We start from the raw sequence: 12,487 nt of genomic DNA on the forward strand, positions 1-12,487 counted from the left end.
ATTTTCAGCGGAAAAGACACGTACGAAGTCATTCATCGTTATTTCATTACCATATAGTCTGCTTGTTGATGATCATAACCCCTTACCGTATCATTTTCTTTACAATTACTATGACTAGAATTTTTTTTGATCGCACTAATTTCTTAGAAGAAAAAGGAATTTTATATTTATTGTGTGCTGAAAAATAAATAAATAAAGTATGATTTTTACTTAAAGGAAAGGATGAATATTCGTATATAACTGCTTATTATTATAAATCTCCACCACGAGCCTGACTCGTTAAAGTACGGCAAGGGGTTAACACATCTATGGCAGTTATGGTTGGTTTAATATTTCAATTACTTGAACTATTGCTTCGTTGTTAACACGTTGTATGCCGCGTATGGCGAAGCTAATATCACTGAAAACATAATTGCAATAAATTGTATTCCTTTAGAATGTTACTTCATCATTGTTACTAAATGGTGAGGAGGTTTCCGATAAGATAAATCTGTCACACGTGGTTCGTAATAATAAATTACACATAATAAGTAATTCATGTCCAGACGGACACGCTGCGTAAAATTAACATGTTAAATTTGTACCGCACGGGTTTTAATTAAATTCTCGAGTGAAATTTTATATAGAATTTTCTTCATGGAATTTTAATGAAATCCTGTTTGATTTTCAAAGTAAATATATCTCGATCGGTGTCTTAATTAAATTTTTTAGTCCAATTGAAATCTATTATTAGACAGAATAAAAATCAGCGAAGTTCTGCACGTGATCGGTATTTCTTTCACATTTAAGATATGAAATTCCTCTTACTATGATTGCTGACACTATAATCATGATACTCTTAAAACTGTATGATTCATCTATGATTTGGTCTAGCGATCTAAATGTTGAGATATTGAGGGAGTTTGTTTGCTGAATAATTTTTAAAAATTGATTTTACAATTAATTGCAACGATCGTATGAACATTGTGTTCTCATCATCTCAAAATGTCATATTGCATCCTAAAAATTTTCGTCGAAATCGACGAACGTTGCTATAAGCTACAAATAAATACAGCGAAAATTTTCAGCATGCATATAAATTACCGAGCTCCACGAAACGCATTTTTTAAATTCACTCCACAGATTTAATTGAAAAAATGTTGAAATAAATATGTTACACCATTTTAAAAAAAAATTTCGAACATTATTGCGACCGACTCTTGTATATTGGCTCGACAGCGATCGGAATATGAAATTGTCAGGTCGTAAAATCTTTTCTGAATATTCGAAGTATAGCCGACCAAAGGTTCGAGGGGCCAGCAGTGGCCGTTGTGTATCGATTCGATCCGGTTTAACGTCGAGGAAATTGAATCCAACATCGCGTTCGACTTTCTCAGCGTCTCGATCGGGGCAAGACTTTCTCGTTAGGGCCTTTAATTTCCGTGTCGGGACCGTATTTGCATTTATATAGGGCTGTACCTACGCGGGAAGTGTTTTTAAATCGTGGAATGAACGTCCGCCCGGCGTGGTGAACTCGCAAGCCAATCTGTATTCCGTGATGCGCGAGCACTTTTCATTAATAAGAACGCGGAAGGAAGGAAGCCGAGATCTTCGCATTGGTATTTCCCGCGGATTGACAAAACATTCCGCGGAGCCCGTGGTTTTTAGTTACCATTTACGAGGCATTACAGTTTCACACTTCAGAAACTTTAATTGCGGTTCGTTTAGGTATTTCTTTTTGTTCGCCGGTGCTCTCTCTCTCTCTCTCTCTCTCTCTCTCTCTCGCTCTCTCTCTCTTCCTCGCTCTGAAATTGGGCGGGTCTCGCAAAATCAACGATCGTATTTCCATCGCGTAAATTTCCGGCCCACCGTAAGAATTACAATTTTCACGCCGAAACCGCCGAAACGGAAATTTCAATCATCTTTCCACTTAATTTTTAATTCACCGAATTTCGTATTATTCGAGTATACTTCGTTCCATGAAAATGTAAATTCGCTTTGCGAAATTTTAACTGTTCAATTATCGTTTCGGCGAAGCAAACGTTTTGATTTTATGAAGATTTTATGGGTGTGCTGGCACGACGGTCCGCGCATCAAGAGGACGTGAGCTTGATACAAGGTGCAGGATTTAACATGAAGATACGACCGTCGTCAACACTACGCGATTCCAGCGCTGTCTATTTCGAAATGAACGACGAGTTCCCGATAGTTTATAATTGTCAAGAGTTTCCAGTTTAACTAGTCCACAGACTAGTTTAATAATTAATTGCCAAGTGCTCCGAATGGGTCTCGCAATAGGACGTGATAGCCTTCGTTGAGTATAAAGAATCACGGAATACATCGAATATGTCATGTACCATAAGTCGCATAATTATAACTTTATTTCATAAATGTTTCCTCCTTATCTGTTAGGCTAAATGTATCTCAACGCATTCAGGATTAAGTCTGCAATATTTTACAAGCATTTAATGTTTAATTATAGATATTTTGGATATCTTTTAATTTAGAGTTTGCAAATTTGTTTACCAGTAATTATTAAATGATCTTGCAACAGGCCAAATAGTTAAACTCTTTTAACAATTATTTCGATTTTAGTGTGAAAACACTCGATGGATTCTTATCTTTTTATATGCAAAATATATTTCCTTAACTTATCGCAGCTTACGACCACGAAAGAACGAAATTTTATTTGCTATGGAATAACAGACAATGTGTTATTATGCATATATATAACTTTGTCTTTTGAAGAGATATTCTAAGACAATGTATAATAGCGTCTACTTTTTATTTTGTGCAGTTAATCGACTTGGCGCATGAGCATGTCGAATACATTAATCTAAATTCTTAACTAAGAATTAAATCTTTTCACTAAGAATAACTAAGAATTAAATCATTTCACTTTCGATCATTCTTCGTTTTGTTAGTCACGCGATCTCCATGCACATTAGATTATCCGAGAATTGATATTCCGCAGTGTTCTTGATTGCGTCGAGCCCAGTATTATCCATTTAATATACACTTCCCATTTTCGTGGAAAGTTGTGTCCTGGACATTCGTGAACCGACCCCCTTCGCTAGCCTAAACTCGTTACAGCGATCTGCATGTGCATAGAACTCGCCGCTATTAAACACCGCGTATTTGCATACCGAGTAGACCTTTCGACTGGACCTGTTCCCCTCTCCTTCTCCCGCGCTTCAACGACTTTTGAACGGCCAGTTAAGCGTACGGCTGTTCTTAAGCGTTAAGACATTCGCATCTTATGGGAAATATTTTTAACCCTTCGTTGTGTCAACAAATTTTCATTCGACGAAGTGCGTCGCCGTTGTTATAATCTGAGCCTCTTTCAAGCAACAGCTTCCTCATTTTCTACCTCGTAGAAGACACAAATTGTTATGACCAGGTTTATCATTGCGTCTGCCATTATTGTTAATAAAAATATTTCCTGCACATAGTAAGTAAATAATTTCAGCCTCGCACAAGGATGTAGTTAAATTATTCAGACTCGTATGCATCAGAGGTGTGTAAAATTTGATGATAACGGATGAAAGATATATAGTAATGAATAATATTTTATCCGACATATTATAAAAATAAGTATCCAATTGTATAAAAATTTAACCGAATAAGATTTTCTTCAAATGAGTATTCATAACAAGATATTATCCAAATAAGAATTGACTTGTACAGGAATAATTCATACGAAAAATAATCGATTTGAATAAAATTGATAGAAATTACGATTACAATTCATTGAATAATTTTTTTGCAATTTTACAAATAATTTTTTACAATTCTATAAATAACTGAAATTAAACCGATCCTGAATGTATTTAAAAATCTTTAAAATTAGACTTGTTTTAAAAACAAACATAATCAACAATTGTACTGATTACTATTTGAATAATATTACAATTTCTATTCGAATAATTTTACAATTTCTATTCGAATAATTGTACGATTTCCATTCGACTAATTTTACAATTTATATTCGAATAATTTTAAGACTTCCATTCGAACAATTTATTCAAATAAAATATACGAATAACTATTAGAATGAAGGGTTACGTGCGAATAAATAATTATGCACATTTTTTATTCGAATAAATAAATAGAATAATTTCTACTGCCAAGAAAATAATTAATTAAAATAATTTCACCGCCATTGGAGTAAATTATTCAACTACGATAATTCATTGGGATAACTATCTTAGATAAATATTTATTCGAAACAATCCAAATAATGCCCAACTCTGGTATTAATTCTGATAATATGTCACTCACTCACCTTCCGCGGTGCATAGTTCGGGAAGCGCTGCTCTACGCAGTAATTTTCTTTACGACTATCAAGAGTGCTGCGCCCTCCGTGTTGTAACACTTACGAACGCGGAGTATACGTACACCACCGACGAGTCTGTGCACGCGACGATCATTAAATAGTTGAGAGACACGAGACTCCTGCGCGCCCGAGGATTCCTCGTTGTTGTCGGACCCGGCTAATTTCGAGGCTGTCGCGTCGCTTTTGTTTAGTCGGTGATGTTAGTTAAGACAATCGTTATCCAACGTTGCCATCATTACAGCCGGCACTACCACGGCCGGATGCTTGCCTTTAATTGTGTTGTCTGTATTTATGTTTTCGCAAAAAGGATAGGAACGGGAAAGAGCCGGGATCGCGAAGAACCGATCCCGGGAAACGTTGATGTTTAATTCGAAAAGTTTGCCGTGCTAGCAATCGATTTACATAGACGAGGTCTGGGTCCGCGGAAAGCAATAAGAGAATATGTAAATAAACGTATGGGCTTCCCGGACGATGCAATAGCGAGAATAAGGGATGCGACGGCGGTACCATAATAAAGGGAGGACCGTGAGCGCCCGATGCTTCCTGACATACGAAATTGCCCTTTCAAAGAACCTTCGAAACTGCGCGCCGCCGCCTTTCGTATATCGATATTGCGTCTTGGCTTCCGTCCATTCAGTTTTCTGTTTAAGCATTCGTCCTGTAAGTACTTCAATACTTCGGGCTCCCCGTGCATTTTCCTATAGTGGCCGAGCTAGTGATAGGTTCATCGCATTTTTCTGATATAACAACGGGTTTTACGTATTATATCTAGCTTTCGTTATTGGTAAGTGATCGTTGAAATGTATTTAGCGAAAGACATAATTATTTAAATAATATAATTATTAATACTGTTTTCATATCAGTATTTGAAAAATTTGGAAATTTTGTTGTACGTTACGATCTCGAATATTTTATACAGCATACAGCGTGGCAAGATGTTGAGGTTATGTCAAAGTTTAGATAGTAATGAGATAAAGCGATGAATTCTTTTTATGTTGAAGCTGAAATGTTATAGAATGAGAGGATATAAAGAGAATGTGGTACGAACGTATTTTGACGTTAAAACTTCACGTGATTTATCTAATAATACAGTTGGACTATTTTATGACATATTATACATCATTTCCCGTAGATTTCGTCGTTTTCAAAGCCGACTATAATATTTATCAACTATTTCAGGATTTTGTTCAACTCGTTGGAATATTGAAAATAAAATAATGCTTGTTAAGCAGGATACGGCATTCATTCGAGTTTCCATAGGATGTGAATCATATTGCACCAATTGACACTACAACATTGCAAAATCTTCCACGCAAATGTTCACTTACCGAACAAATTGAACATATAGAAATAGAAGATGGGTGGTTCCATTTATTTATCAATGATGAAATAATCGACGATAGCATATTATGGACAAATAAAAAAGCGAGGGAGAGTATACCATCGAACAAGAAGTGGAAACCAGTAGACCGCATAGAAATGGATGCATTTTTCGGACTATTATTGCTAATTGGGACATTCAGAGAATCGCGAGAATGCAAAAGCGAGATGTGGAAAGATGATGATGCACTTTCAAGAAGATTTTATGCTGCTATAATGTCTAGAGATAGATTTACGGATATACTAAGGTATATTCGCTTCGACGATACCGTTATACGTAAAGCAAGGTAGACGGGCGTCAATTTTATGTAATATGTGTAAAAAATGAAGTGTATAATAAAAACATTGTTTTCTTTCAACAATTCATTGTATTATTTTTTCCTATTTTCCCATGTCCTACCAATATATTGGTCAAAGCCAAGAGCTCGAACGACCGTCAGTGGTGGAGCCATATTACCAAGGCGCTCGAGCAACCATTCATATTTATTAGTAAAGTATTGGTGTGAGTCCGAAATGACTCCGGCACAGGAGCCCGTGCTGCAGTAGTCGGAGGGTTAACCGACCATGAAATTCGCAACGTTGTCAGGTATAGCCCACACGCGACGAAAAGGCGTCTCCGTGTTGACATTCCTCCCCTCAGTAGCTGCGGTAGTGGACAGCTTGTAAGAGGGGGAATATAAACACAGAGGTGCCTTCCTGTCGGGCGAGGACTACAGTCGTCTTAGGAAGAGTCAACTGTAATCACAAGATGACGGCGCGCGCTTTTTCGAAGACCAGGAACACTCCACACCTTAGCGCCACGTTGGCCATCAAATTTTCTTTATTCGCTCAAAAAGGCGCGCGGTCTAACCGCCGCGTAAAACATCAACGTAAGAATTTATTATTGTACATATTACAAGCGAAGGCGGGCACTCCGACGCAGCGGCGTGGGACTTCCTGTTTGAGTTTCGTTTAATTAAAATCTCTCCGCGATTCTGGCTGGATTCGCAAAAGTGCAATTTATGTCGCAACGCGGTCTGCGAGTTTTAATAAAATCCCTCTTACTTCCTTTCTTGTTTAATTCACTTTGCGGCGGAGCTGGCAATGCTCGCGCGTCACGGCCGACGCGCGTAAACAGAGAACGGCGCGCCGGGGTCTCTGTTTTCGTTCGAGAGGCGTTCTCCCGCTTAGCTTTCCTTCCAGATTCCGTTCTCGACCATCGTTCTCCGGTTGGGAAAACCTTTCCGGACGCCACGGCGTTACGGTCTTCCTTCGCGCGATCCCGTGAACTTTGATCTTCCGTGCGCGAGCTCCACAATCGGCTTCATTGTTCGATCGTAGACTCCATGGCCGAAATTGTAGTTTCGAAGCTCTCCAAGGGAATAAGCCCTCGAACTGGGTATCCGTACGCCGAGGTAAACGGGAAAAATCGACCGGCTTAATGCAACGGGGGGGAACGGCCTTGTGTACACGCACCGCTCCAATAATTTCTGCAAGCCGCTGCAAACGCCTTCCGCGCGTTCTCCCCATGTCTGCAGGGAAAGTAAAATTGGTTGGTGAAGTACTGGTACGCTGTACTCAAAAATCTATTTCCAGGTAATAGAATACACGATCGAGACAGCGGCTGTGAATAGGTTGCGAATTTTTGGCATTTATGGCAGGCGTTGTCTCTCAACTAGATTGAATATAGTGGTGGATGAAAAATGCTTCCTGGTGAAATTCCCATTCAATGTAATTGCGTTTTTCTTTAATTACAGTACCCTACAAATGTATTCGAGCAAAACTCACTCTTTATATTTTCATTTGCTTGATATTCTACATAAAAGCAATATTACAACACAGTATTATAGTCATTGTTTGACAGGCTATCATTAAAAAAAATCAAGTCGTTTAGTCGAGTTTTAAAAAATTTGTTGCGTTTTAAATGGTGTTTGAATACATCATTTGATTAATTGAATATCTTAACTAGACTTCCTTACATAAATTTTTATTTTGCAATTATAAATCGTCGTTATAGCCTAATTATACTTCAAGGAAGTATAATAAGAGCGATTTTGCGATCTGATATCTTATGTACATTTTAACACAGTTATTTTTGTAAATTGGATAATAATTCTATGACAAATCAAATACACGATAAAAATGAGGAGATATCATTAATGAACTGTTTTTAAATTTGGTCTGAACCCAGGTACTTGATTAGCAAAAATATGAAATTGATTTAGTGAACGATACAAAGCAGAATTGCGAACATATTGAAAATATTAAACCACAAAGCATCATTTGTATCGCTGTACCCGAACAATTGTACGTGAAATGACAATTTTCATGTATCGGAGAGTTTTTCGAAAATGAGAAATGTACTGTTGAAATACTTTCGCGAGCCACTGTATAGATTGATATTAAATTCCAGCAGCATTTTTCGCGTCACGCGCTTCGGCAGCCTCGCCCCGGAATTCCCGTAGGCACGACAAAGGCGCGTTACAATTCAATTACATCGGCTTGCGCGCAGAGTCGCGTGCAGTGTCGGTTTAATGCTTTCTCGTGTCGAATAATTAAATTAACGATCTAATAAGAGCAAGACGTGCTCAACTAGTCCGCGAGTACCGCGATGGCTTCACCCCCGCTTCCCAGACGAACTTCCCGGCGGCAACTCCGATAAATTCCCGAGATTTTTCATAACATCGTTGAGAGGCGAGGGTTCGAGAAAGCACGGGAACTTAACAGCTTCCTCCGCAGGTATTGCTGCCTGTCACGTAAACGCGATTCTACCGGATCGATCGCGGAGCGCCATGTATTTACAGGAATCTTCATCCTAGCCAACGCGATCGTTGTCACTCCCACGTCCTGGGATTTGAAACTAATTAGTTCAGTTCCGTTGTTCCCGGACTGACCTCAACCTATGCGTGGTCTGACCGAATAACGTGTACGAGCGAGTTCCACGCGATACCGCTTAACTAAGAAAAACAAAGAGGCAAATCTTTTTATTTGAGGCTTCGTTTTCGAGAAAATCGAGTTTGAAGATGCTATTCGGCACTTAACTTAATTGAAGATGTTTAGGTAAATTTTTCTCTGTAATAATTATTTTATTTATTATATTATATTTTATTTATTATTTATTATATTTTATTTATTATATTTTGATCACGAAACTTGTTAGAAACACGGTAGTTATTAATCCTTTTTCTAGAACAACTTTTTCATCTCAAATTGATATTGAAACGACGAATATGATCGAAGGTTTCAACTTTTTTACCATTTTTATCGAGAATGTTTTCAATCAATTCGCACAACACAATACACAGAACGGTAAAATTCGTTTACAAAAGCACGGTGTATTTTTTCGTTACGAAAATGTTTATCAAGATTTAATAAATAAATTTTGTATTCCAGAAAATAAATAGCGTATGCTACTCACTCGTGATAGCCATGAATGGGGTAGCGGAGTCGCGTACCTCGAATGAGACACATTAATTTTTATTATTCTTTCGTTTTGTGTATTTTTAATACAACAATTTTATTCCCCTATTTTGTTTTTAACTTTTAATTTTGTCTACACTTGAATACAAATGTTAAATATGTCTTATCCGATAAATATAAAATGAATTACAGCCGAAAACATACTAATGACAGATTAAAAGTTATTTCCTTATATTGCGAGAACGTTATTGCCGGTTATCTTATTCGTAGTCGCACGCCTAGCACACGGCTAAAGAGTTAGGCGGCGTTCCAGCGACTCTATAGTTTTTTCACGAAACAATAAGCCCAGAAAGTTTGAAGCGGCAGGATCGATCGCGGATTCTGTTTACACGAAGTTTGTCGAGCAATTGTTGTTGCGCCGTCGGACAGGGATTCGGAATTAATTATTTCGACTCCGTTGTTCCGCGAGTGAACGTTGACCCGTTCGAAGCGGCCAGGGTTCGTACGTGCCGGGCCAAATCCCCATTCTTTGGCAACTATTTATTCAAATTAAATGCCGGCTGAAACTTGGTCGCGAAGAGCAATACGCGGCTTAAGGTTGAATCCGCTCGGTCAGGTTCGAATGCATTTTCTCGGGAAAGTTTGCGGTTCCTCTTCGGCCTCGCGCCCCGATCCATTTTCCATCTCAATAAAGTGAAAAAGTCCGCAAACACGTTTGATCGATGCGAGAAATTATAGATCACGGGCACCGGGGACATATTAAAAATATAACACTGTGCAAACACGGGTCTGCAGGAAACGCGTACCGGTCGGTATTTTCATTTCATTTTCTATGGAAAATAAACAGGATTTCCCGATTGCAAGTATTTCTACGGGACCGAAATAGAAATAGATATGTAGTTTATACTATAAAACTTTCGTTACCGTCTGTCGCAGACGAAACTGTTGATGGTGCGTATCGGTCTTGATAAGGTTGCAAAAATTTCGTTCGAAATGTTTTTGTATTTTATTTTTATCCGATTTGCGAGTTAAAGATCGACGAGGAATACTATGCTGATGCGAAGTGAATAGTTTTTCGACTCTGGGTCAAAATCAACAAAAATATTCGGAAGAAATTTCGAGTCAGTGGCATTCTGAAAGTCTTTTAAAGAATAATAAGATGAATTTTATTGAGAAAACAGTATGGTTTAAATTTTAAACATGAATTAAAGAACACAATTGAAGATTCTAACTCTATTAATTATACAAACCGAATATAATTGTAAAAAATATGTACAGCGCATCTTTTTGACAATTTAGTTACATATTGTTTTGTGTATAGCAGAGACATGTTTATCCGAACACTTATGGTTCCAATATTCCAGTACACAAACGTGCCATTATCTGACGATTATGTTCTACACAAAAACATTCCACAGCACTCAAAATAAACAAACATTAATAACACTGAAAAAACCGAAAGAACTTCTGGTCGTTGCAAGAAATATGTCCCCCGGGTTTCGCAAAAAAAAGGATATAAAAAGTGGCATTTCACATAAAAATCCGCAACGAAATAATGACTGTGTACGGAACCGTGCGAGAAGATTGAACATAAAATATTACTCGAGCCAGGCACTTTGACAAGGAGCCAGGAAGGCAATAAAATGTTCTTCTGCATATAAAACTTTTATTTTTCAATGGCTGAGGATGAAATACCGGCGACCAGAAGTGCGAATATAACGGCACACCCGAGTCGAGGGGGGACCCGGCGGGGACAATTTCGCGGGCGTAAAGCGGATAGAAGACGCGAGCGTTAAACGGCGGTCGCGACTGCATCGGAATTTAATTGGCCAAGAACAGATAAAGGTGAGCGGGCCAGCCACCGATACTCTCGTCGCGGAGATTAAGAAGTAATCTGCCGGGATATTTAACTGATCCCGCGGACTCTTCTCGGGGCGTAATCACTTCGCGGGGCAATTTTATCTTCTGTTCCGACCGTAATTCCTCCCCCTAATTAAGGCGCCGCGACTTCGGATGAATTTACAGGAGCACAGGGGCGACTTCGCGATGTATGCAAATGAACGGTGCCGGAAATACGGAGGAAGTTGTTCGTCTTAATAACACCGTCTGCTGCATAATGATCCGCCGCGAGAGGATATAATAAAGGACTTTATACGTTGCGAACACTCGTCTATTAGCCGGCCGGCGAAGTTTCGACCGCTTCGCTTCAAACTCGCGACGGAAGAATATGGATGTTCCGGCGAGTCCACAGTGGGACATTTGCACCCAAAACGCAGTAAGAAGCATTATCCGTCTGAAATCGTGTACAGTGTGGTCCCACAAATTCTGTCTCCTTAACCAGTGTTACGTCCTACTGCACTAAACCAATACACGTTATAAAGTACAGTTAGGGACTACCTAGTCGGGTTTTATGGCAGCGGGCCATGTGCTTGGGACCTCCGAAACTGGCTACGGCGTGGGCCTGTCATCCGTACTTTCGAAATCTACCTTCCAACCGTCCTAATATTCGTAAATTTTAATATATGTCATGACGAAATAATGACGTTTTAGAGGTCACGACGAAATGAAACAAACAAATGAAAATTATAAATAATTTGAGCGGGATTCATAACCTCCTTCGTAATCGCTTGATTATTGCGACACACACTGGTGGGCGCTTAGCAAAGAGATCGTCACAGTTAACTAATTCAATATCTTGGTTATTTCAAACGATGCAAGGAAATTTTACGTACAAAAGTTGTAGAGTTTAAGAATGCGCATAACTTAATATAAATAGTATACTTGCACGTAAAAAGGACATTGTACAGAATGTTCAAAAAAGCACTCGATATTTACATGGTATATAAAACACACTGTGTTGAATAAAAAAAACCTTGGTAAACAATGGTCGAATAGTCAATCGTTTCTGGGATATACACAATTTTATTTGCTAGCATCACGATTGACTGCGGACTTTTCAATATTTACAGGTTTACCACATGTACTCCTTCGATTTCTACACACGCGAAGAAACTCTTTCCTACAGAATTGCGAACTCTTCCTCGAAAATTCTACTGTCCCCAATCGAATGAGGACATTCAGACAGCGATTTATAAACGCTGAAGTAAACATCGCATGCGATGGAAGCAAGTAAGTCAATCATGATGCCAGCGGACAGAAACGTTTATATCTCAAAAATGGTTGACCTGTTGACCTATGTTTACTATGGCTTTCGTACTCGGTACGCTGTGTGCAATGTACTATATAAATGTCGAATATTTTCTTATTAACCCCTTGCCGTACTTTAACGAGTCGAACTCGTGACGGAGATTTCTAGTAATAAGCTATTAACACTTTATCGACCGGTCATCCGGTCGTAAAAATTTTCGTTTCTATTTTGATTTTATTTATCTT

Source organism: Augochlora pura, chromosome 2 (assembly GCF_028453695.1).
Source record: "Augochlora pura isolate Apur16 chromosome 2, APUR_v2.2.1, whole genome shotgun sequence".
NCBI classification, from domain to species: Eukaryota; Metazoa; Arthropoda; class Insecta; order Hymenoptera; family Halictidae; genus Augochlora; species Augochlora pura.